This window comes from Aotus nancymaae, unplaced genomic scaffold, assembly GCF_030222135.1.
Source record: "Aotus nancymaae isolate 86718 unplaced genomic scaffold, 86718_ANA_hifiasm-v0.15.2.pri h1tg000018l, whole genome shotgun sequence".
Taxonomy (NCBI): domain Eukaryota; kingdom Metazoa; phylum Chordata; class Mammalia; order Primates; family Aotidae; genus Aotus; species Aotus nancymaae.
In genome coordinates, this window is record NW_026988430.1 from 7,812,782 (window position 1) to 7,838,040 (window position 25,259).

A 25,259-nucleotide genomic window follows, 5' to 3' on the forward strand; every position below is an offset into this window, starting at 1 on the left:
CAGACCATGATGGACAAAGACTTGAAGTCTCTTTTCAGCCCTGCACAAGGTGTGACCTTGGCTCCAGCACTGCTCCCTCTGGGCCTGTCTATTTCTCAGCAGAATCTGGGACTGGCCTTATCATCTCCAGGGGTTCCAGCACTGGATGCCTGAGAGTGGACGTGGCAGTGTGAGGGGGCTCTTTGTGGTGGGGCAGTCAGGATGACCCTCCACGTGGGGGGGTCTTTGTCTCCCCAGGGCAGTCCTTAACCACCACCCAGCCTCCCCAAGCACCTGTGCCAGGCAGTGGGGTATATAAAGGCCTGGCACACACAGACAGGAGTTCCGATCTCAACCCCATCCCCATGAGCTCTGTGACCTTGGCGAGTCCCTTTACTGTACAGGTTTTAGCTTTCATCTGGAACATGGATATACATAGTCCTGACAGCATGACATTACCATGAGTAGTAAGTGAAACTCCCACTTCAGGTCCTTAGCCTGGCGTCCAGGGCACAGGAGGAGCTGATACGTGGCCTCTGCTGCTTGTGGTGTTGGTGGTGGTGTGTGAGATGTCCTTAGGAGATGTTGGCCAAAGTTTCCAGATACTTACCCTCCCAAGCCTAGGGGAAATTGTGCTTCCTGGTGGTCTAGGAAGGGGGGGATCATGTGACATGCGAGCAGATGTGACATGTCCCTTCGCCACTGCACTCCAGCCTGGTGACAGAGTGAGACTTCTTCTCAAAAAAAAAAAAAAAAAAGAAAAAAGAACTTTATTGCCAGTAAGTTCTGGCCAGTGAGGTGTGAGCAGAAGTGACATGTCCCTTCTCAGCCAGAGCCTTTCATGGTGATAAGGATCCCCACCACTCACATTCCTCTGGTAGCCCAAGGTCAAGGTGGCAACTGCTCAGTGAGAGAGAGCCTCCCTGCCACCCTGATGGATGGTAGTATGAAGGAGAAATCACCTTTTGTTGTTTTGATCCCTTGAGATTTGAGAGTTCTGTTAAAGCAGCATGGCTAGCACATCCTCACTGATTCATCATTGTCCTCACCACTCACACCTGTCCCCCGCCAGGGGTCTATACAGGAGAACAGCAGCCATGGAGGAGAGCTGTCAAAAAGTAGAAAACTTTAGGCTGGGCACGGTGGCTCACGCCTGTAATCCCAGCACTTTGGGAGGCCAAGGCAGGCAGATCATGAGGTCAAGAGATTGAGACCATCCTGGCTAACATGGTGAAACCCTGTCTCTACTAAAAATACAAAAATTAGCTGGGTGTGGTGGCTCGCCCTGTAGTCCCAGCTACTCAGGAGGCTGAGGCAGGAGAATCGCTTGAACCCAGGAGGCGGAGGTTGCAGTGAGTTGAGATCACACCACTGCACTCCAGCCTGCTGACAGAGCAAGACTCCATATCAAAAAAAGAAAAATAGAACTTTATTGCCAGTCTGTTTCTATAATTGTTTGACTCATTTTCTTATTCATTTGTTCACTTTCTCACCAATTTTCTCACATCATTTATTCCTTTAAAAAAATGCCTCTTGGCTGGGTGTGGTGGGCATGCCTGTAATCCCAGCACTTTGGGAGGCCAAGTCAGGCAGATCACCTGAGGTCAGGAGTTCAAGACCAGCCTGGCCAACATAGAGTAAAACCCCATCTCTATTAAAAAATACAAAAATGAGCCAGGCATGGTGGTGCACACCTGTAGTTCCAGCTATTTCGGAGGCTGAAGCAGGAGAATTGCTTGAACCCGGGAGGCGGAGGTTGCAGTGAGCCGAGATCTCACCACTCTACTCTGGCCTGGGCAACAGTGCAAGACTCCATCTCTCAAAAAAACTCCAAAAAACAGCAACAGAAACCAGACACTTCTTGAGCACCTGTTTCACAGGCCCCGAGGGAGCACGAAGACCAGCAGGGAGCTTCGGACCATTCTGCAGAGCCACAGTGCTTGCCCAGAGGCCAGCAGCCCCTGTGCAATGCTGGGGCTGGGGCATCAGATTTGCAGAGCTGGGGTGAGGGAAGGAATAGCACTTGGGAGAGTGGGTCTGCTTGAGAAAGGCCTAGAGATGACGGGAGACACTAGGCAGTTGGGTCCAGCCAGCAGGGATGGGGCCAGGTAGTGGCCAGGCTGGAGGGGACTTTGCCCCCAGGTCATGGAGTGTGTAGTGCTCTGGACTGAATGATGAGAGTGGTGTGCATAAGTGAAACGAGAGGCCAGTAGCTGGAGGGAGGAAGACCCAGGTAGACGGCTGGGCCAAGCATCCAGGTGGGCAAGGGCCGGTGTGGGTCCAAGGAGGGAAGAGTGGGGCCGGGGAAAGCCCAGGGCTGAATGGCCAGTGGTTGGAGGGAGCTGGAGGCAGGATGGGGGTGCCCTATGCAGTAATGGGGAAAGTTTGAAGGATCAGAGTAGAATCGGGGCACCCGAGCAGAGTCCAGCGGAGATGTCCAGGATGTAGACTGGCGAATGGACAGAATACTGAAGGAAAGTGAAAACCACCCTGCCTGCCCATAGGCAAACCATTGGTTTGAGGGTGGGGCCTGTGCTGGGAGTGGGGAGGCACACACTTGTTCTTTTTGTGGGCTTGGGGAAAAAAAGAATTGAAACTCCAACAGGGAAAAACTTTTTAAAGACTCCACCATTGGAATGCTGATCTTGTATAACAAGAATGTTTTAATCCATGCATTTGAAACACAGTTACTGAGCCCCTACTGTGAGCCGGGCTCTGCTCTAGGCGCCCATGGGTGAGCAGACAGACAACAATCTCTGGAGCCAGGCAGCTAATGAGGAGCAATCTGAGTGAAGTGTAGAGCGCCTTAGATGGTGATAGGCCGGGCCTGGGGGCACACTCCTTATTCCTAGCTACTCAGGAGGCCGAGGCAGGTAGATCACTTGAGTCCAGGAGTTCAAATCCAGCCTGGGTAACATAGCAGGACCTCATATCTAAAAATAACTAACTAATTTTAAAAAGAAAATAGATGTAGTGAGAAAAAAGTAGAGGTGGGTGGGGGCTCAAGGATAGGGGAGATGCGTGCAGTTTTTTTTTAATTTACTTTTTAATTTATTTTTATTTTTTATTTTTGAGATGGAGTCTGGCTCTGTAGCCCAGGCTGGAGTGCAGTGGCGAGATCTCCACTCACTGCAACCTCTGCCTCCTGGGGCCCAGTTCAAGCAATTCTCCTACCTCAGCCTCCCAAGTAGCTGGGATTACAGGCACAAGCCACCATGCCCAGCTAATTTTTGTGTTTTTTAGTAGAGATGGAGTTTCACCATGTTGGCCAGTCTGGTCTTGAACTCCTGACCTTGTGACCCGCCTGCCTCGGCCTCCGAAAGTGCTGGGATTACAGGCGTGATGCCCTGCGTCCAGCCGCGTGCAGTTTTAAATCGGACTGCCAGGAAACACCTCACTGAGAAAGTGACAGGTGAGAAAGGTCAGTGAACCTTTCGATGTCTAAAGGAAGGGTATTGCAGGCAGAGGGAATAGCAGTGCAAAGGCCCTGAGGCAGGAACAGCGGGGGAGCCACTGTGGCTGGGGGGGACTGAGAGAGGGGAGAGGGTTCCTGGAGAACTCTGTCTTTGTTTGTTTGAGACAGGGTCTCACTCTGTCGCCCAGGTTGGAGTGCAGTGGTATGAGCTCAGCTCACTGCAACCTCCACCTCCCAGGCTCCAGTGGTCCTCCCACCTCAGCCTCCAGAGTAGCTGGGACCACAGGTGCGCGCCACCATGCCCAGCTAATTTTCTTTATTTTTGGCAGAGACAGGGTTTTGCCATATTGCCCAAGCTGATCTCAAACACCTGAGCTCAGGCAATCCACCCGCCTTGGCCTCTGAAAGTGCTGGGATTACAGGTATGAGCCACCGCGCTGGCCAGACTCTAGCTTTCATTCTGAGTGAGCTGGAGACCACGAGAGGCAGGCTCCAAGCTGACTTAGGATCTCACAGGCTCCCTTGGGAGTTGAGGGGGCCAGACAGAGCTTGAAGGGCAGTAGACGGCTCCTGGAGGCTCTGGCAGGCCTCAGAAGCTGCAGCCACATCAACCAAGCTGACCCTACCATTGATCTCCAAGGATTGGGGGAACAGGCACCCCAGGCCTGCCTGCCTCTGCCATGCTCTTCCTCCCTCCTCTGCTGCCACCCTCTGATGGTACTTCAGCCTGTGCCATTTTTCCGGGTCTTCTGTAAGTGTATATTGACCCTGAAGTGGCAGCAGGAGGGGAGGCAGGCCCCCTCCCCAGGAGGAGACCCTTTGATGAACTCTGAGAAGCTGGTTGTTTAGCAAGCCTGTTTTCTCTAACACTAGTGCTAATCAGCCTAGATTGAATGAACAAGGAATTGGCTTTTGCACCTTCGTGTCCTCTCTTCTCATACACACACACACACACACACACACATACACACATTTTTTTTTCCTTAGAGACAGAGTCTCGCTATGTTGCCCAGGCTGGATTCAAACTCCTAGGATTCAAACTCCTAGGCTCAAGCAATCCTTCCACCTCAGCTTCCTGAGTAGCTGGAACTACCGGTGTGTGCTAGAGTGCCTGGCTAGGGACTCCATTCTAGAATCATGGAATCTTAGGGGTGTCCTGGACTGCCTCTTGACTCAGTGGGTCACTTTTTCACACATCTCCTTGTACACCTTCTGTGACTCCAGGCAGCTTAGTCTCTTTCTAGTGACCCACGGACTCTGAACAAGGTGAGAGGCACAGAGCAGTGGCCCAGAAGTCAGGAGACCAGGGTCCCCGTCCGAGGCTGGGCACCATAAGTGGACACTATAACTGACCCATCCTTTCTCTGTGCTCAAATTCTGCAGCCCCTTTGGGAATGCCCAGAACATTCCAGCTTTACAGCTGCCAGGGTTCGGAGTTGAACCCTGTGCCCTGGGCCCCTGCCACCCTGCTCCAGGCAAAGGGAGCAGTTCGTCAGTCCTTTACTTTCAGATGCAGAGTGGGATGGGACATGCCACTTTACAGATGGGAAGACTGAGGCCCAGAGTGGAAGGGAAGGAGAGGAGCCATCCAGGTTCCCAGCTTGGGATTTTTCCAAGGTGCTCCGGTGGCCACCCAGGGACCATCATTGTGACAACAATGATAACTGATGGAGGGCCTAGTGTGCCGGGCACCGTGTTGAGAAACCCCGAGGAGGGCATAGCATCCGTGTCCACAGGAGGAGGCTGTGAGGCTGACAGTACCTAGGGAGCGCTGAGCTGGAGCTGGCCGGGCTCTGGGCACGTGGCTGTGCTGTTTGCTGTCTGCTGTTTGCTGTATCATGAGGGGATGCTCAGGCAGGCTCCCCTCAGTCTCTCTCTGCTTTGGTCCCACCTTTACTCAGAAAAGCCCCTTGCTGGCCCCCAGGTACTCCTACTCTGACCCTTTTCTCTACCCCTTCAGGCTCCTGAGGCCCCTGCCTGGCTTGGCCTCCCTGCTGGGTTGACCATGGTCACTCCTGGCTGGAAGCTGACCCTCTTCACAGCTGCCCCAACATTCAGGCCACAGTGGGGCATTTCCAGTTCCAGCCTGGGGCAGCTGCCCGCTAAGTCTCTTTCCTGCCCTGCCCTGGGTCTGCTCCCATGCCCCTCCAAACCTCATGCCTCACTCTGGCCTGAGCTCCCTTCTCTGGTCCAAGGAGTTGCTGGGCCTCGGGGAGGGGGAACCCCAGCACTAGGTCCAATGTGATGTGGCTGGGCTCTGCCGGAGCCTGGAGCTTTCCTCTGAACCTTAAGGGGCCCCCAGATCAGCTCCTTGCGGGCTGGGCGTGCAGCTTCTAGAGTCTTGGAAACCTGTTTTTCATGGAACCAGATAGAATGAGCACCCAGGAGGAGGCAGTTTGAAGAGTTGGTGCTTCAGGAGGAAGCTTGCACAGCAGACATGCGTGCACACATTCCTAGATGCCAGCCCTGTGGCAGCGCACCCCACGCTCATTCACAGCACATGGACGTGCCTAGGTGGTCAACCCTTGGACACCCACACCCCTCTCACACCCTCACACACACACACTGTACCACCCACCCAGCCCCGGCCACACTCAGGTCAGGGTCCCGATGACCTCGAGCACACACAGACACACACCGGGTCACGTGCACCTTCACGTGCGCTGGCCACCGGGGTGGCAGCAGCAGAGGTGACTCAGAAGCCTGCTTTTTACAGAGAGTCAGAGCCCAGAGGGGGCTTTAGCCACAAAAAAAGAGCATTTCAGGGAGAAGGGCTGCCCATGTGCCAAGCATACGCCCCTCACCTTCCCAGGACCCCTTGTGGGAGCTGAGGCACATGGAGACCCTGGGGCATCCCTCCCACTCTCCAGCACCCACCCCCACGTGGACACATGGCCACCATGGCAGCTATGACTGTGATGAGGGCTTTTGGCTACTTTTTAGCAGTACCCCATCCCCCACCCTAGTGTAGGGGTTGGGGGCTGCCCAGAGATCGTCCTGGCCCCAGGGGCCTGTGAGTCAGAGGCTGCCAGTGGTGGCCTTTCAGCTGTTGCTGGGGAAATGGTGGTGCAGTGACCACCGAGACCAGGACTCCTGGGGGAGGCCCTGCCAGCCCCGGCGCTGGTGTCTTGGCCTCACTCAGCCCCACCTGGCAGATGTGCCCCTTGTGGCTACCAAGGACTTGCCCCCTCCTCATTTCAGAGGTGGAGAAACTGAGGTAAAAAAGTGGGAGACAGCCAGGCAGCCCTCCCACAAGGCCCTGCCTTGTTTGAGACAGCCCTCCAGGAAGCCCGTGCATTCTGTAGGTGGGGACCTTTGGGGCCATTTTTTCCAGAGGCCCAGAGAGGGCTGTCGTCTTACCCAAGGTCACACAGCAAGGCATAAGCTAGCCAGCCTCGGACTGGAGAGCTCTCCGAGGGCCCCCATGTGCCTGTGCGGGGGTGTTGATGGGGGGCAGGTGGGAGGGAGGAGGTAGGGCTGATTTGTTTCCCAGCCTTCTCCTCCCCCTCCCCTGCTCCCTTCTCTCCCTCACACGGTTTGTTTGGAGAATGACTCACAGGAATGCAGCAAAATCCTGATGGATGGGAAGGCAGGGCCGCAGTACCCGGAAAACCTCTCCAGGGTGGGAGGCGGGGCTGAGCCTTGGGGCCTGAGAGGCTGGTGATAGGGGAGCCCTGCGTGCAGGTGGGGAGACAATCCCTAGAAGAACTCTGGTCACAGCCTGGCTGGGGGCCGCCCCTGCTCGGCAGAAACACGCAGGCCTTGGCTGCTGCAGCACCCCTGGGCCACCCGTCCCCCACGATTTCCAGCGTTGTGCCCCGAGGCATCTGGTGCACAGTAGGTGACTAACACGTGCATTTTGGCACTGAGTGTGACCCAAATTAGACTTTCAGTTGTGTGCACTGTCCCCCGGTCCTCCCAGCTTCCTGGGGTGGCGGTGATGTGGGGTGCTTGCCATTCAGTCCTTTCAGAGAGGTGGCCCAGGACTTACTTCATGCTGGACGCTGCCTGGGGCTGGGGAGGCTGAGATGGAGCCAGAGGGAAGTGGGAGAAGTACACGGGATGGAACTTCCTGACTACATCCCAGATGTGATGAGGCCTCGACAGGTCCCAGGACAAGGTGAGGCATCCTTAGAGGACACAGGATGAAGTTCCAGGCAAAGGAACAGCAGCTGTGAGGGCTCCCTGAGAGCATAGGGACCCTGGGAAGGTCCCAGTCTTTGAATAAAAGTGGGTGGGACCTTATTGGTGGCTGGGGGGGCATTAGGGCCCAGATATCAGGCAGCAGCATGAACTGAGGCCTGGGCTCTCTCCCAGGGCAAGCCCTCCTCCTGGGCACCACATCTGGGGCCTCCGAGGAGGGACAAAGCATTCACCGGAGGTGGGAATGTCCCCAGGCCCAGCCCCTTAGTGCTTGCTGATGGCTGTCACGCGGGTGTCCAGCCCTGATGACCAGATATGTGTTTTCAAGAGAAGCTGGAATTTGGATTTTCTGTGAACTCTCCTGATTTTCAAATGCTGGCTCAATTAACAAAAGGCACAGTGTGGTTTGAACCGCACATGTCTGCAGGCGGAGGACTGCCGGTTTATAATGTCTGCGCTGTGGGGCGCTTGGGTTTTGCATTTGCTTCTTTTACATTCCTCATTTTATTGGAAACAGCCCAAAGAGTCACTGAGCTGCAACTCCGTGCTAGGTGCCGGGGCTCTATCAGCGAATAAGACAACATGTGATGGAGCTGCCATTTTAGTGGGAGAAGACAGTGAACAAACATATATCAGGTGGTATGTGTTAGGAAGCAAATGGAAGCAGGGGTCCAGAACAGAGAGCGGCTGCCAGGCCGAGCCCACATCTGGGTGGAAGGAGCAGCCAGTGCAAAGGCCCTGAGGTGGGGCCGTGCTACATCTGTGAGAGGCCGTGTGGCTGGAGCGGGCCTGTGGGAGGAGGTGAGGTCAGAAGGTAGCAGAGGTCAGATGGCATAGGAGACTGTGGTCTGTGGTGTAAGCTTGGTTTTAAGTCTTAGGTGAGGAGGAAGCCATGGAGGATTCTGAGTGAGGGAGGGTCAGGGGCTGACTTGATTTAACAGACTCTGTTAAACAGGCTGTAAGGGCTGAGGGGGGCAAGGATGGGCCTAGTGCACTGGTCTGGCTGCGTGATGATGGCACCTGAACAGGATGGGGGCCATCACCAGAGGGTGGCCTGAGGAAACTGTGGTCAAACCTCTCTGTGGTGTTGCAAACAGCACTGATTCTAAGGACTTGGTAGTAGCATGGAAATGGTGACTGTGTATAATGCATGTATCAGGTGATACGTGTTAGGAATCCTATGTGAAAATAGGATTAGAAAATTGTACATTAAAAACACACCAGCCTCAGATGCAAAAGACTGCGGATCATATAATTCCATTAATACGAAATGCCCAGGACAGGCAAATCCAGAGAAACTAAAGGAGATGAGCAATTGCCAGGGGCTGGGGGTGGGGAAATGGGGAGTGACTGCCTGCAGGGACAGATTTCTTTTTGGGAGGGGGATGAAAATGTTCTGAAATTAGGTAGCGGTGATAGTTGCACAACTTTGTGAATATACCAAAACCCTGAATTGTCCCCTTTAAAAGGGTGAATTTTATAGTGTGTGAATTATAGCTTAAAAAAATTTTTTTTAAAAGCACATCCGGATTTCTGACCAAAATTGATGCACGTGGAAAAGATGGCAAGGAGCTGGGCATGATGGTGCCTGTGGTCCCCACTACTCGGGAGGCTGAGGCAGGAGAATCACCTGAGCCCAGAGTTCAACACTAGAGCCTGGGTGATATAGTGAGACCCTGCCTCTAAATAATAATAATAGGCTGGCCGCAGTGACTCATACCTGTACTCTCAGTACTTTGGGAGGCCGAGGTGGGCAGATCACCTGAGGTCAGGGGTTCGAGACCAGCCTGGCCAACATGGTGAAATCCTATCTCTACTAAAAATAGAAAAATTAGCCTGGCGTGGTGATGCACACCTGTAGTCCCAGCTACCGGAGAGGCTGAGGCAGGAGAATTGCTTGAACTCAGGAGGTGGAGGTTGCAGTGAGCCAAGATCTTGCTACTACACTCCAGCCTGGGCAACAAGAGCAAAATTCTGTCTCAATAAATAAATAATAGATTTTAAAAAGAAAAGATTGTAAGGAAACATTAACAGTCACTGTCACAGGGTGAGGGGGATTCTGGGTTTTTTTGGTCTTTCTACTTCTGTGCACTTTTCCATTTTTAAAAATCAGGCATTTCTCTCTAAAAACATAAAGACTTGTGACCAGGGCCAGGGATGGGGGATCCATTCGGAGGGGCTCAGCCTGTCCAGCCCTTGTGGATCCTCCAGCTGCGTGGCTTTCACATGGGAGGTTGGGAGCAGGAGCTTGCTCTGGTCCCCGGCTCTGACCTTCTGGAATTCCATTCCTGCTCACATGGCCTTGGTCAAGTCACAGGACCAGAGATCCCAGCAGCCCTCCCCTGGAGAGTGTCCCAGCCGCCCACGATGCCTCCGCCCAGAGTCTGCCCCGTTCTGCTTGCATGCCTTCAGCCGCAGGTTGCTCACCACCTCCTGAGCAGCTCCCTCCTTCCATTTCTGGGCAGCCCTGCCTGCTAGCAAGCTCTTCCTTATATGGAGGTGAAATCTGTCTTCCTGTTGCTTCCTCAGCTCCCTCTCTGAACCCCAGTTTCTGAGTCTGCAGAAGGGGGCTCCCAGTCCTCTCCCTGCCTACCTTGGCCACTGGGAAGTTGTGAGGAGACTCGGGGACCAGCACCCCGGAGCCTGTGTTGGTGGTCATTCAGCTCTCGGGACAAAGCGTGGGTGGGCCTGTGTCCTGGCTGCACAACCAAGTAAGATTTCCACATTCAGTGTCCAGGCCATGGCTGTGAAATTGGAATGTGATACTCATCCTGGAGACTGAAAACTCAAACCTCTCCGTGGGCCAGGAGGGAACGATCATCATCAGTGCTAACGTTGTGGAGGGCTGTGGCATGGCCAACACTGAGTGACGCTCATGCTCTCATTTCCATTCGTCATCAGCACATCCCAGGCCCTGCAGTTCTTCCCCATTTTAAAGGTGAAAAACCTGAGGCTCAGAAATGTCATGGGAGGCAGCTGGGTGCGAGCCTCCTGGCACACACTGTGGGAGTGCTGCAGGTCAAATAAGGAAGCCAGCAGCAGGCAACCTCTGCCCTGCAGAAGGGCACAGAAGCAGGACTGGAAGGAAATACTGGCTGTAGGCTGGGCTCAGGCCCATTGACGTGTTGTGGCAGGTGAAGGGTCTGCATGTCTGCTCTCCAAGCTGCCTCGTCACAGGTGCTGACTTTGGGAGGATTCTCCTTGGCTCGGCACAGGAGCTTTCTTGCTGAGCTTGGGGAGAGAGGTAGTAACGTCGCCTTCCACCTCATGGACTTCCCAGTTTAGAATGCTGCTTCCCATCCCACCCACATCACCCTCTGTTAGGTAAGCAGGAGCAGAAATGCAATCCCTCATCTCAGCTCTGGAAGCTGGGGTTAAGAGGGGGTGGAACTGCCCAGGGGCACACAGCCAGGGCAGGCCCAAGCCAGGAATTGCACTGGGGGTGAGCAGGGCATGTCTTTCCTGGCTTAAGTTATGTGAGAGGCCAAGAGTCATCATTTTACCACCCAGTCCTCTCCTGGAGAGCTGGGGGCATCTGAAGCCAGGGGCTCTGCCCGTTTCCTCTGCTCTCGTGCCTGGGCTGGGCTGCTCTGAGCTGGGCCCTGGTGTGGAAGGTAAATAAGCAGCCCCATGACAAGCTGTGAGACCAGGCAGTGGTTTGGGCTTGACCCAGGCCCATGCCTCTCTCTTCTGCTCCCAGAGCCTCAGTGCTTGGAGCTCTCAAATGGGCTAAGGACACCTACCTCAAAGGATGGCTGAGAGGATTCCGCGTGGGCTGCTTGGCACAGTTAGCTCCAGCTCCGCATGTTACCCCCTCCCATGGTGCAGTCACCTGGGCTCCACCACAGCATGCTGGGATGACACCACATGGGGAGCGGCGTGGTCACTGGCGTCCTTCCTCTGCCTCCCCCGGGCCCCTTCCATTCACGCGGTAGAAATTCAGATAGCACAGCAGTGAGTGTCCCTCTCGCTCCTGACCTTCTAGCAGTTTCTTCCCCATCCTTCAGGAGTGATCTCCACAGATGCAGGTGCCCCTGGAAAGGGCTTTCCATTCACACGTTCCCCTGGACTCACCCTGGCCCCAGAGAGGCTGTGCCTAGTCTGATCCTTGCCACAGAGCTGAGAGGACTGAGCCCTCAGCCCTTTGTGGGTGTGCACTTGGAGGCTGTGAGAAGGCCAAGCTGCCCCTGGGAATCCCACATATTCTGTTCCACAGCCACCTCCTGGTATCTGTTCCGCGCCCTCCTATGTCAGGAGTGGAGGGGTGCTGGAAGGCCGTGCAGCATGCGGTTACCCATTTTGCAGATGACAGACTGTGGTGGGGGCTGGGTTTCCCTTAGCAGAGAGAGAGTTGTCCAAGTCATGCCAAAGGCTTGAGGGCATATCATAGCCAGCTTGAGTCCAGGCAGGAGCTGCAGCCACCAGTCGGGACAGAGTCGGAGACGTTAGAGGTCTTCACCCATCTGGGGCCGGAAGAAGCCTGGAGGCAGCATGTCTGCTGCCATCAAGTCCAGGGAGGGCAGAAGCCCATGGAGCTCTGCGCTGAGTCGGGAAGGGGCTGGAGGGGTCACTTGTGGAGTGGTTAAGCCACCCAGAGATACCCATGAGCCCGGGGGTCAGGGAACAAAAGATGCGTGCAGACCGGTGACTGACACTTGGGTGTGTGTGTACTTCTACATAGAGAAGGCTCCATGTTCTTGCGTGTGCATGTGTCATTGATATGCATACGTGGGTATATGTCTGTACACATTTCTGCATGTAAGTGCATGTGCATGTTTGTATGATTGTGTGTGTGTATACGCACAGATGTGTGTACCCATGTTTCTGGATGTGTGTGCCCAGTCTGAGGTGGGGACGGGGTTCTGTGTGTGTATGCACACGCCTCTGTGTGGTTTTATGCCTGTTCATGTGTGTGGTGTCTGTGTGTCTGAGTACACATTGTATAGAGGGTCTAGGGGCTGTGTATGAGGCAACTATGTGGTTCTGTTGGACTCTGTGTGTGTTTTGTGTTGGGTGTGTCTACGTGTGTGTCTGGCCCACACACTGGCCCAGGGCAGGAGAGAGGGGCTTCCTGCCTGGTGCTGCTGAACTCTGCTGTGGTCACCACAGCCCAATGGCCTTAGCGCAGGACACTGGGGGGGTTGACGTTGCTGCTCTCCTCAGGGTGGGTTGGCAAAGAGTAGGCCCATCCTGATAGCCCAGGCAGCCTGGGAAGGTGCCCATGGGATGCCCACCACTGGGGCCCCACCAGCATCAGGGCTGAGGCTCAGGCTGTGATGGGCTCAGGTCTTCTCTATAGATAGCAGTGGCTAGATGTCTGTGGCTGGGGCCTGTGCCTGAGGTCAGAAGTCCGTTTATGGAAGAGGCTGGGGGTCAGTCTGTTCCTGGGATTGGGGAGGGATCACAGTGACTGGGGTTAAGAGTCAGAATGTGGCTGCTGCCACAGGTAAGGGTCAGTCTGTGGCTGCAGTTGGAGATTAGTCTGTATGGCACAGAAGACAGGTAAGACCTCAGCCACACCACTGTTCCCAGCCCCTTGGTGGCTCCCTGACCCAGGGATAGGTTTGAGCCCTGGGCACAAGGGGCAGGGGCAAGAAGGCGCCCGTGGGCCCTGCTACCAAGCAGGCCCGTGCCCAGCTGTTCCCATGGCCATAGCAGAGAACCCCAGCCAAGCCAAAGTGTCCAGAGTGTGTGGCTTCATTGTAGCTGGAAACCAAGGGTGCCCAGGACTGTGCTAGGGTGAGCAGGGGCAGTGCTTCCCAAGTGAGGCTGAGAGAAGACCCCTGCCTGCCTCTTGGTGCCTCTCCTAGGCACTGTCCGGTGCCCAGCCCTGTGGCTCTAGACCCCTCCTTCCCTCTCCTCCTGCCTTTCTTCCTCCCCACCCCTTCATCTGCTCTCATCCTCCCCACCCCCAGTCTGTCTCCCTTTGCAGCTGCCCAGTCCTCTCTTTCCCCCAGCCAGCCTTCTGCCCCCAACCTGTGCCCTTTGAACCCCAGGACCTTGCCTCTTTCAAGTTCAGCAGCTTTGACTTCACTCAGACACTGGTGCTATGGAAGGAAGATGAATACCCTTGGTCTGGATGCCCCGCTGCGTGAAGGTGCAGTCACAGGCCTGCGGGTGGGGGCCATCTTCCTGGAACGCGTGTCCAGTGACGGGTCCACAGCGGGGGTCAAGTGGGGTTTAGACTTGGATTCTTCTCTGTCTGAGCCCAAAGCTGCACTGACCTTATCTGGTGGCCTCCTGCAGTCAAGTAGGGAAGGGTGGACAGACACACAGATGGCAGGAAAACTACAGACAGAAGAGATCAAAGGTCATTCAGATCAAAGGCAGGCAGAAAGCCTTGGTCTTGGCCCAGCACCAGCATTCCTGTGCAGACCCCAGCCCAGGGCAGTAACAGAGGTGTGCTCCCTCCCGCCTCTTCCCCTGCACGGGTCAGCGGTGGAGGGGGCTGCAGATCAGCCTCCATCCTGGAATCTAGGGAGTGGGGACACTGAGGGGAACATAAACTATTTGAAAATGTTCCAAAAATGTAAGAGAACTTGGATCTCTATACTCCCGATGCTCCCCACCCCCATCAGCTAAAATCTCAAGCTCTTTGCTTTCAAAGAAAAGCATTTTCTCGAGTGTTTTGCTCTCAGTTTCACATGGTAGCCCCAGCTTGCTCAGGAAGTGCTTGGCATTAGAGGGTTTTAATGGGGAGAAAAGGGAACAGGGCTGTAGTTGGTGAATGACCATGCCAGCCCCATGCGGGCAGGGATGTCTGTTCTGTTCCCTGCTGTCCCACAATGCCCTGAACAACGCCCGGAACACGGTGGGTTCCATAAATGTTTACAAAGGGAGAGATTTGTGGGCAGATTAGCTCAGTTGGGCTGGGAGACAAAACCGGATCCATGGGGGTGGGAGGGCTGGCAGCTGCAGACCTGGACCAACATGCTCATAAAAAGGGGATATTGAGGCTGGGAAAGTAGGAAGGTGACTGGGAGATGACCCCCTGCTGACTCAGGGCACAGCTCCTGGTACAGTCACTAAAATGGGGCCTCTTCAGCAGTTTTCTAAGCTACTACATTGGCATGAAGGGCATTAATGGGTTGGAGCAGGCACAGTGGAGGCTGAGGAGGGGCAGGGGGTGGCTCCTTCCTGAGGCATTTGCTCTCCCACCAGACCTGCTAGAATGAATGGCAGATCCCAGCAGCCGCATCCATCCTTCTTGCAAGTTGCTCAGGCAAAATATGTCAGCGAATCCTGCTAGCCCTGCCTTCAAAATAAATCCAAAGTCTAGCCCCTTCGACCCCACCCTGGCCAAGCCTCATCATTGCCCACCTGGACTAGTGCAGGATACAGGCTTCCCTGCTCCTGGCCTGGCCCTGCATCTGCTCTCTTCACAGGGAGAAACTCTGACCACCCAAGGGAGAGCATGTCCCACTCCTGCTCACAACACTGCAGAGCGCCTCATCTCATTCAAAAAGCCAAAGTCCTTACAGTGGTGTGCAAGCTCCTGTAGGTGTGGCCCCTGTCCCCTCTCTGCCCCCGTCTCTTCCCGCTCACTCCCCTGGAGCCACACTAGCCTCTTGGCGTTCCTTGAAACTCCCAGCCTGGCCGCTGTCTCAGGGCCTTTGCACTTGTTCTTCCTTCTGCCTGCAGAGCTTTGCCTCCAGATAGCCACACACCTCACTGCCTTAGTCTGCCAAGTCTGTTCTCAGGCTGAGTGCAGTGGCTCTGGCCTTTAATCCCAGCACTTTAGAAGGCCGAGGTGGGTGGATCACCTGAAGTCAGAAGTTCGAGACCAGCCTGGCCAACATGATGAAACCCCATCTCTACTAAAAATACAAAAATTAGCTGGGCATGGTGGCAGGTGCCTGTTATCCCAGCTATTTGGGAGGCTAAGGCAAGAGAAGCCCTTGAACCCAGGAGGCAGAGGTTACAGTGAGGTGAGATCATGCCATTGCACTCCAGCCTGGGCAACAAGAGTGAAACTCTGTCTCAAAAAAAAAAAAAATTTGTTCTCAAATGCTCTTAAGTATGAACTCTGACCACTCGGCATAGAAACACAGCCTCTGCAGATGCTCCCAGCCCCTTCCCTGGCTTTATTTTTCCATAGCATGCTTCACCTAATGTAACATACGACATCATTTACTTATTCATTCTGTTTCTTGTCTGTCGAGACAAATGAAAGCTTTGTCTCATTCCTTGCTCTGAATCCTCCACACAGAATGGAGCCTGGCATCTAGTAGGTGCTCAGTAAATATGTACCAAGCCGATGGAGGCATACTTCTGCCACCTTCATGTTGTGTGACTGGAGGCAAGTGCATTTCCCGGACCTCAGTGACCCAGTCTCTGAAATGATGAGACTTACTGATGGGGTCGGGGGAGATACATAGAGATTTGAAGTTGCTGCCCCACTACTCAATAAACAGGTGTGGAATAGATGTTAAAACCTGGTCCATATCTGACCTCAGGCCTGCAGGTTCCCAGCAGGACCAGACCAGGGCCGAGCTCAAATGTGACTTGTGGGTCTCAGTGTACCAGCCTGGCCTGGTGGGCCTCCCTATCCCTTGTTTCCACCTGGGTGTCCCCTCGGTAGCTCTGTCCCTGGTGGCCTGTCAGCAAGCCTTGTCCTTGACTGGCTCCATTGCCTGCATTCCTCAGGCCCCTGCTTGGAGGCCTCAGCCCTCTGCCCACGCTGCCTCTCTGGTCAGCAGCTCCTGTAGCTCTGGAACGGCATCTGGACACACACTTGCATGAAAGCAGCTATTGAGATAGTGCTTGACAAACAGAAGGGCTGACCTGTCCAGACCCAGGTTCTCCAGAACACAGCCACACCTCCCCAGGAAGGACTGGGCCCTTTAAAACCCGTGAGTGCCCCGACCATCCCAGCGAGGGAGGAGCTCATCTCCCCTGGGGGAGACTCTCTTGGTGAAAGGTGAAGTCAGAACCTAGGGAGCAGGAAGCCTGCCGGCCAGGCAGCCTCCTCTTCTGGTGTTCCAGCAACATTTATAGGGGCTGAGTGCTGGCACCATGATCCCATGGAATCCTGCCAGTAGGGTCTGATGGAGTAAGCAAGGTGTTGGGGTTCGTGCACACTTAGGTTTGAATTGTGAGGTTGCACTTCATTTGATCCATATTAAGCTGCTGCATTACCACATGCCATGCACTATGCTTGATGGAGGTGAACAAGGCATCTTGAAATTTTTAGTCGGATAGGATCCGATTGTGTTGCTGTGTGGTCTTGGCCAGTTCTTTGCAGACTCGAGCCTGTCTCCTCTAGGGGATGGTCAGATCCTGACTTTGGGGTGCCGTCTTGTGATTCTCCATGATAACCCTTGTGGAAGGGCCCTGGCCAGCTCGGGATTGCCGTCACTCTTTGACAGATGAGAATGGCAGCTCTCCTGAATCAAAACCCCTCCGCCCCACTACCCCAGGAGCCCCAGGGAGTCCTTGGAGCTGGGGAACAAGAGAGGCCCCTGGAACAAATGACAGGCTCTGCTCTTTTTTGAGACAAGCCACCCACCACCATTCCATCCCTCTACACCCATCCCCAGAATCTGGAATCTGTGAAGGGTACTCACTGAGCCACCTCAGTGAGTCATGGGACGTGTCCTGACCCTGATGTTTTCCATCCCCTACCCCAACCTCCCACTCCCATTTTCTCCAAGGGGACTGTTGGCTCAAAGAAGAGAAACCCTGGGCTTGGTCAGGCTTACAGGAGGAGGGCTTGCTTTAACCTCATTCTTCCATGCCTTCACTCATTCATTAAACAAGTGCTTATGGAATGTGTACCAGGAACCATTCCAAGTACGGAGGATACACCAAGGAGCAAACAGACAAAAATACCTACCAGATACATAAATATGTAAATTACACAGTGTATTAGAAGGTGGGGAACAGCATTCCAGGCAGAGGGAGCAACAAGCACAAAGGCCCTAAGGTGAGAGTGTGCCTGGTGAATTCAGGAACGGCAAGCGGCAATGTGGTGAGTGAGGCAACAGGCTGGGACTGAGGTCAGGAGATGGTGGGGGCCTAACTGTATGGGCTGGCACCAACCACCTGGGGGACTTTCTCCTTACCACTCAGAAACTGGGGAGGGAAGACATTCTCTCTCCTCCAAGAGAAGAGATCCCACAGACTGCCCTCACACCGTCAAGTCCCTCTGCCAGTCTTGGCCTTGTGGGTGGCTGCATGGAGGAGGTGGCTAAATCAGGATGTGACAGGGACAGTCTGGGGCTGAGGGCAAAGATCTGGGGATGGTGGTGGTGGGGTGTCAAATTGACGACCAGGTTGGTGATCCCCAGCGGGGATCTGGTCTTTTCCATTGCCCCCTTAATGGTATACTCAATGGGCATCTCCTGGTTCACCCAGCAGCCTCAGGACTGAGTGACCCTGGTTCCCAAGACAGATACTGAAGACAGAGACTAAGCAGCCTGACATTTTAAATATGGGGAGTCCAGAGCAGAGCAGGGGCTGCCCAGGACCTAAGGGATTCATTTCTGGTGGCAAGGCCTGCTACCAGGCTTCAGGGAGTGCCAGGAAACAGGTGCCCGAGGCCCACCTGGCACATATTGATGGGCAAGGTTGGGTGTAGGATGTATAGAGACTTTCATATGGGCAGGGTGGGGGGTTTAGTAGGTAGACAGGGGAGCAGCACTGAGCAGCAAAACCCAAGTGTGACAGAGGTGGTCGGTAGCTCCTTCCAGAGCAGAGAGGGGCCTGAGCAGGAGGAAGTGGAGTTGGAGGCTGAGGAGAATGAGACAGACTCACTGGCCAGCGGGAGAAAGTGGTGGGACCAGCTGGGGCTGACACATCTGTGTGATCCCTGGTGCAGTATAAATCCGGTAGATGGATGGACACGTGGATGGATAGAAAGGTGGGTGGATGCAGTGACGGATGGATGGAGGGATGGATGAATGAATGAATGACTGCGTGGGCGGTGAGCTGCTGAGAGAGGGGCGGGCCAGCTGAGCGCTCAATCACAGCCCCGGGGCTTGGCGCCGCCAGCTGCATTGAGAACACCCCTCACCGCAGCCCTGCCCTGGGGCGCGTAATTACGTGCCCCCAGGGCTCTGGAGCGGCTGCTGGGACTACAGTGAAGAAGGGCCCACGCCACCATCGCCAGGCTCCATTCGCCGGCCTTGAGCGCGCTCCCCTTGGCCACCCGGGAACCTAGAGTCGCCGTGGTCTGGCCCCAATGTCCCCGGTCCCGCTCTTCTTTGTCTCGGCCTAGTTCTTGGCTGTCTCCGGGAAGCGACCCACCTCTTCGGGCGGTCCTTGCCGTGTGCTTCTGTGCTGCCCCAGGATCATCTGAGTCTCAGTTCTCACTGCCAGCTGGGGAGGGTCCCCAAACCCTGTGCCTCTAGGACCGCAGGGCGGGCAAGTGGCAGGATCTCCAAGCTGCGTCTCCGATGCGGCGAGGGGAGGCACGGGATGAAGGCCCCCTTCTTCTCCACCTTCTCTCTACGCCCCACCGCTACTACGCGCTGCGCCGCGACCCCGTGCTGCCTGTTTGCGCCTTAAGCGGCTCTTCTGCTGCGGTGCTATCCTCGACGCCAGGAGGACTAACCCCCACCCACCAGGCTTCAGACCCCACGCAGATCCAGCCACACACACGACCGCCTGCAGATACACACCACAGCCCATTAGCCAACCCAGAGCCCCGCACAGGCTCACAAGCCCACTTGCAAACAGGCCCACACGGCCACACAACGGCCCTCCGGACACTCAGCTCCATGCAGGCACAATCCCATACACACACAACCTCACACAGGCACAATCCCACCCACGCAGTACCTCACGCAGTCACACAACCCCCCATAAACAATCGCACAGACACACAACCCCACGCAGTACCGCATCATTCAGTTCCGCCGAGACCCAGAAACACATTCACAAGCTTGTATCCAGACCCCCCCAAGCCCCGTGACATTCACTCGTAGGACAGACCAGAAATATACAACCACATAGATACACACACGGACCTAAACGCACAGCCAAGACCTCACCCGCAGGCTCGTAAGTCACTAGAAAAATATTAAAGCGTTCCCTCCCTCCCCTCCTCTATCTTTGACATACACACGCCCGCGCGCGCGCGCGCGCACTCTCACACTCACACCCCCGTTCCCTAAGCGCCACGGAGCTTCGCAGCCAGTGACCCCAAGCCCCCGCGGTGAGAGCCACGGGAGCGTCTACCCAGCGCCCCCTCCTCCTGCTCCCTTCCAGAGCTCATCACTCCCCCCCGACCCCGCACGCCTCTTCCTTCCCTGCCCCCTCCTCCTCCTCCCTTCCCCCGCGTCTGGGGCGCGGGCTGCGCGCAGCCAAGCCCCCTCGTCGCGCGCCCCTCCCCGCGCGCGCCCCGCGCCCGCATCGCGCTTACCGAGTGGATGCGGCCACGGGGCCGTCTCTAATTACCTCCTGTCCCCCAGCGGCCTGTGAATAATGGCTACTGAGGGCGCTCACAGGGGCTGCTAAGAAGGAAACGCGGGGCGTGAGAGGCGCGGCGCGCGCGGGAGCGCGAGGGAGCGCGAGGGAGAGGAGCGAGCCCGGGGCCGCTGCGAGCGGCTGGAGAGAGAAAGGAATCGTGCGAGCGCTCACATTTTTTTCTCCCAAGGATCTCATCTGGCCACCGCGTTCTGGAAGAGGCGAGGGGGAGAGCGTGCGCAAGAGGAGAGAGACGGCGGGGGAAAGGGAGACGGCGAGACGCGCAGCGCCGGCGCCTGGGAGACCCAGGAGAAGCCCGCAGGTATTGTTGGCGGCGGAGCTTTGTGTCTTCGGCGGGCCGCTGTGGGCGCCAGGGCTCCCTGAGCCCCCGGCCCGCTGCTGCGCGCAGACCTACCCGGAGCCCGGGGCTGCAGGCCGGGGTCGTCGCCCGCCTCAGACACCCCTCCCGCGGCGCCGGGATCTTGGCTGGAGTTGCGGATTTGCCTGTTTGGGGGTTTTCCACGCTGGTTGAGGGAATAGGTCTTAGGAGAAGGAATTTCTTTCTTTTCTTTTTTTTTTTTTTTTTTTTTGGTCGCTTTTGGCCGCAGTTTGGTTGTGCTGGGGATTCCCCCCTCCCCTTTCCTCCACAAAGCATTGGTGAACGGTCTTGGCGACTGTGGTATTGGCGGAAGGCATGGGGCTGAGATGGCGGGGCTATTGGCCGCGGATGGGGAGGCTAGAGATGCCAGAGAAGGAAGGAGTTCTGTTCAAGTTCGCAATCTGTGCCCCGAAGCTGGTTGGACCGGGGAGGACGATCCGCGCACCCGATCCTGCTCCGGGCAACCGGTTGGAAACTTCCCGGGAGCGCGGCCTCCCTGGGGACTCGGCGCCCCCAACGCCTCCGGGCGCTTCCTCCAGCCGCTGCCGCCCCTCCTCGCTGCCCGCCAGCGCTTAAGGTCGCGCTCTCCCCACCCCCGCCTTCCTCCCTTCCCTGGCGGCTTCCGGATCTGGACGGAGCTGCAGGAGTGGCTTCAGACACTTCCCCTGGAGACCCCTCTCCACTCCTACCACAAGAGCCTGCCTGGTGGCCCCCCTGCCCTGCGTCCCAGTCTCACGCGCGGTCGAGTGGCCAGGCCGACAATGAAATCTCGCACTTATGCCGCGGGGGAGTGGGGTGGGGAGGGGGTCCTTCCTGGGGCTGCTGACCCTGGGCCTCGGGTAGGGGGAGGGAGGGGGCTCCCAGGGGAGGGGCTTGTTTGGGTTAGAGACGTCGACTTGGGATGGCGCCGGGGCAGGGAGGGGGCTGGGGGGTGTGCGCGGCCCTGGCGAGAGGCCTGGGTTCGCGGCCAGGGGTCTTGGATGGCAGCCCCTCTTGTGCTTGGCGATTGGCTGGTGACTTCAGGCACGTCGAGGGCCCTTCTAACCTCAACCTCCTCCCCTCCGGTACAATGCGGGCTGAAAGAGGTGATCCCGAGGGTGCTGTGCTGGTGTGACGAAGTGTTTGTCTCCTGCGATCCTCAGCAGACGCTGCTCCGGTGACCCGGAGATCCGGACGCCTCGCCCCCTCCCTCAGGGCCAGGGGGAGGGGAGGATGAAGGGGAGGAGAGTGGTGGGAACTTCTCCTTTTCCCACTGCGGCCATGGGAGGGGAATGCTAGCCCAGAAAATTTCTGAGGACTGCAGTTCTGAGGCGGGGGCTCAATCCAAGGGGGAACCGCCGGATCAGAGGCTTCCCGGCACTCAAAGCCCCCAGATTATTTTGCTCCATCGGGGGATGCAGAGGAGGGGGAGACGTGGAAGAGCGAAGGGCTAGCTGGACTGGCGGTTTGGGGGGTGGAGAGCCCGTGGAAATCAGCCTTAATTGGATTCCCAGGCAAGCAGCCAGGCGATCAAGGTGCCCCCTCCCCTTTTGCTTCCTGGGATGGAGAGCCAGGTCCGGAGACGCCAAGCTGGCAGCCCAGGCAGGTGAAGGCAATTCCTCTCCCTGCTTGAAGAGAGGATTCCTGGGGGAGAGGGGAGGCACCTTTTGGGGCGGGGGGCGGCTAGACTGTTTTCAGGCTGTTCTGTCTCTTGGTCCAGGAATAGAAAGAGTTAACCCTCCCCCAGAAATCCGTCACCCCCACACAGCAGGGACACATTGTTGGACCCTGTGACAGGCTAACAGTCTGCCTGACACCGGCTGACTGGAGCAAGCAGATTCTAGACCCCGTACTCCCCCTTCAAAGCCAACAGGACCAGGCTGGGTGGTGCCCTGTTCAGGGACCTTGTGGGAGGCGGAAATCAGAGCCCAGAGAGGGTCAGGCAGCAAGGCAGTGGCCTTGTGGCCCTGAGGGAAGAGAGGTTACAAGACAGGGCCATCGGGAACTGGAAGGGAAGTCGCCATGGGTCTGGGGTAGAGGGAAGGGAGGAGCCCTTCTACCCTTTGCCCAGGTTGGGGTTGTGGGGGGCCTCCTGAGCAAGACTTTGCCCTGCTCCCTGCACCCACCCAGCTGCAGGCCTGGCCATTAAGGGTGGGTGTCTGACCCATAGGTTGGACTATGAGACCCTAGCGTCTGAGGGAGGCCTGGGTGAAGCTCTGGGAGGCAGGATTGAAACCAGTAAGGATTGACTGCTGCTCCTGCCCATGGCACAAGCCCCTTAGTGGAGAGTTATCTGTAGGGCTGCCTTCCCTTCCCCAGACCACGAGTTTCCGTTTTCAAGAATCTTTTTCTTCCTATCTTCCTTAGAGCCCCCAGGGCCTGGCACACACCAGACAGGAACAGTGTCCTGTGTTTGTCCAGCCAAACACAGGAGTGAATGAATCAGTAATGAATGAATGAAAAGGGAAAGTTTCTCAATTGGAAGCATCCAGCCCTTGTGGGTTTTTTTAAAAACCTTTATGAAATATATATTGTAAAATAGCATTCATAGAAAAGGTAAAAAAGGAAAACAAACAAGGTTATTGACAGTCTTAGCGGGCTCTGACAATGTTAGTATTTTCATGTAGTTCTTCCCAGTCCTTTTTGACTCCGTGGTTGGTTTGTTTTTTAAAGACTTTGTCGTCATTCTCTATATTCAGATGTATATCCTGCTTGCTTTGCCGGCATAATGTGAGCCTTTTCCTGTTTTGTAACCGATGCTTCATAAACACCATGGTTAATGTCTTCAGGCTTTTCCAATCAAGTGGATGTACCATAATTTACTTAATATTCCCCTTTTGTCCAACATTCTGGATGTTCCTGATGAATGATGTAGTGCATATATTTTGTATAGAGAGCTTTTCTTGATATTTAAAATGATTTGCTCAAAATGCCGTTGCTGATGCTGAAGGCTCCGACTGTATGCAGTGGGAGAAACGGCTTCTCTAGTTTTCTCTGGATAAATGGGACACTATTTTTCCTTTCCCACAATCTAGAACCTTCCACCAGAGCCAAAAAGAGCCTTGGCAATGAATCACCTGTCTGACCTCCCTCCTTTCACAGAAAAGGAAGCCAGAGTCCAGAGAGGGGAAGTGAGTCCCAAGGTCACACAGCAGTCGCTGGGCTATGCAGCAGCAGCCAAGACCCAGCTACTAATTTGCCATGTTGGTTTTCACATCTGAGAAGATTCCTGAGGTCTTTATGACTGACCCTGCCCATTTCACAGATGGAGATACTGAGACCCCAAGCTTACCCCTGGTGCCGCAGCTGGAGCCCCAGGCAGGCTTCTTGGCCCTCCTGGGCTACTGCCCACTGGGCGTGTTCACAGGATCTGGCGGCCACAGGCTGCCTGTTGCCCACCACCCCAACTACCCCCCACCACAGCTCCCCTTCCTCTTTGCCCACACAATCTCCAGACGAAAAGCTGAGGATCCAAAGCAGGTGCAGTGAGAGGGTGGGACTGCTGGTCTCAAGGGGCCCTGGTGTTGCGCCCATGCCCCATGCCTCAGTTTACTTGTCAGAGACCTAGCCTTGGATCTGTTCAGGAGCAGAGGCAGGTGTTGGCACGGATATGTGGTAGGAAGGAGTGGTGTGGGGGATGGGTATCCCTTAAACTCTTAGTCTGGCCTGAGATTCACTCCAGGAGACCCCTGGGGGAGGAGGGAAGGAGAGAGGGAAGAAAGAGTGGAAGCAGAGATGGTAGGAGAGAAAGCAAGGGATTAGAAAAGCGGGAAGGGAGTTGGAAGGAAGAAAATGGGGGGGAATAAAGGAGGAAAAGAGAAGGATTTATGTAAAATGAAGAAGGAAGAGGGAGAGCCCCTTCATCCCCTTGAGGGCCTCATGGGGCACTCAGGGAAGTGGCTGGGTGGCATCACTCCCAGTGGGGGTGTTGGGCTGGCCATCTGGGTGGGCTGTGCAGTGGGACAGCTGTTTGGGGGCCAGAGGTGGGAAGCTCTGGCCAGGTGGATGTCAAGGAGACAGGGCCTGGGGGTGGTGGCTTCTCTATTCACTAGGTCCCTCGTGGGGCAGGTGGCAGGGCACCCCAGGGGGAGGCTTAGGGCGTGCTTGTGGGGGACAGGGCAATTATGGCTCTGACTCCCTGTCAGAGGACAGGGCCTTTCTGCCCCTCCCCTGCGGCACACCAACCGTCCAGGTAGAGAGAAACCCGCCATGAGTGTAGGCATTTGGACACTTCTGCAGTGTCTCTGTGCTTGGATGTGTCCCCATGGACATGTGCGTCTGTACGTCCACGTCTGTGTGTGTGGCATGCCTGTGAGTGCCTCTGTTTTTGTGGTGCGTCTGTATATGTGTGCACATCTGTGTGCCTCTGATCCTGTTTGTGTATTTCTTAAGGGGTTTGTGTGCCTTCCAGCTTGGGCATGTGTTGTGCATGCGTGCCTCTGTGTGTGTGTTCCTGTGTGTGTCCCCTCTGTGATGTCAGTCTGATCCCATTTGTGCATTTCTGGGGGGAGGGGAGGGTGCCCCCCAGCTCAGGCATGTGTCTGCGCGCGCGTGCATGTGTGTGCATGTGGTTTCTTCCTAATGGCCCCAGGAGGGATCCAGGCATCAGGCTTTTGTGCTGCTTCAAGGTTGTGGCTGGGTGGGTGAAGGCGGGGAAGGCCTTCGGCAGGGAGGGGTGGGGTTGAGGGAGGCAAAAGAAAATCTTAAAAGACCGTCTTCCCTCTGGTCTCCAAGGAGATCAGCCTGTGAAATGATCCGCACGTTAATTAAAAACGATTATATCCTGATTGAGCCATTCCTGCTCACATCCCCCAGCCAGGGAGAGGAAGAGGCTGAGAGCAGAGAATGCAAAATGGGGTAGGGTCCAATGGCGGGGCACAGCTAGTTGGAGCCGCAGCCCACAGAGGGGAGCACAGGCTGGGGAAATCAAGTGGCAAGGTGTTTAGGGGCATGTGC

At 55.8% G+C, this 25,259-nt stretch overlaps 1 protein-coding gene across 7 annotated transcripts in view; it reads left to right on the forward strand.

Annotated features, from left to right (window-relative positions):
- RAI1 (retinoic acid induced 1) overlaps window positions 1–25,259 on the forward strand; it is a 129,178-nt gene that overhangs the window by 23,678 nt on the left and 80,241 nt on the right. For 4 of the 7 annotated variants that reach the window (XM_064378217.1, XM_012436970.2, XM_012436972.2 and 1 more), the window contains exon 1: window positions 20,059–20,267. The gene's annotated coding sequence lies outside the window, so the exon portion shown is untranslated. Of the gene's footprint in view, window positions 1–20,058; window positions 20,268–25,259 lie in introns of those variants that run through there. The other 3 variants (XM_064378219.1, XM_064378216.1, XM_012436969.2) reach the window with 1 other exon arrangement.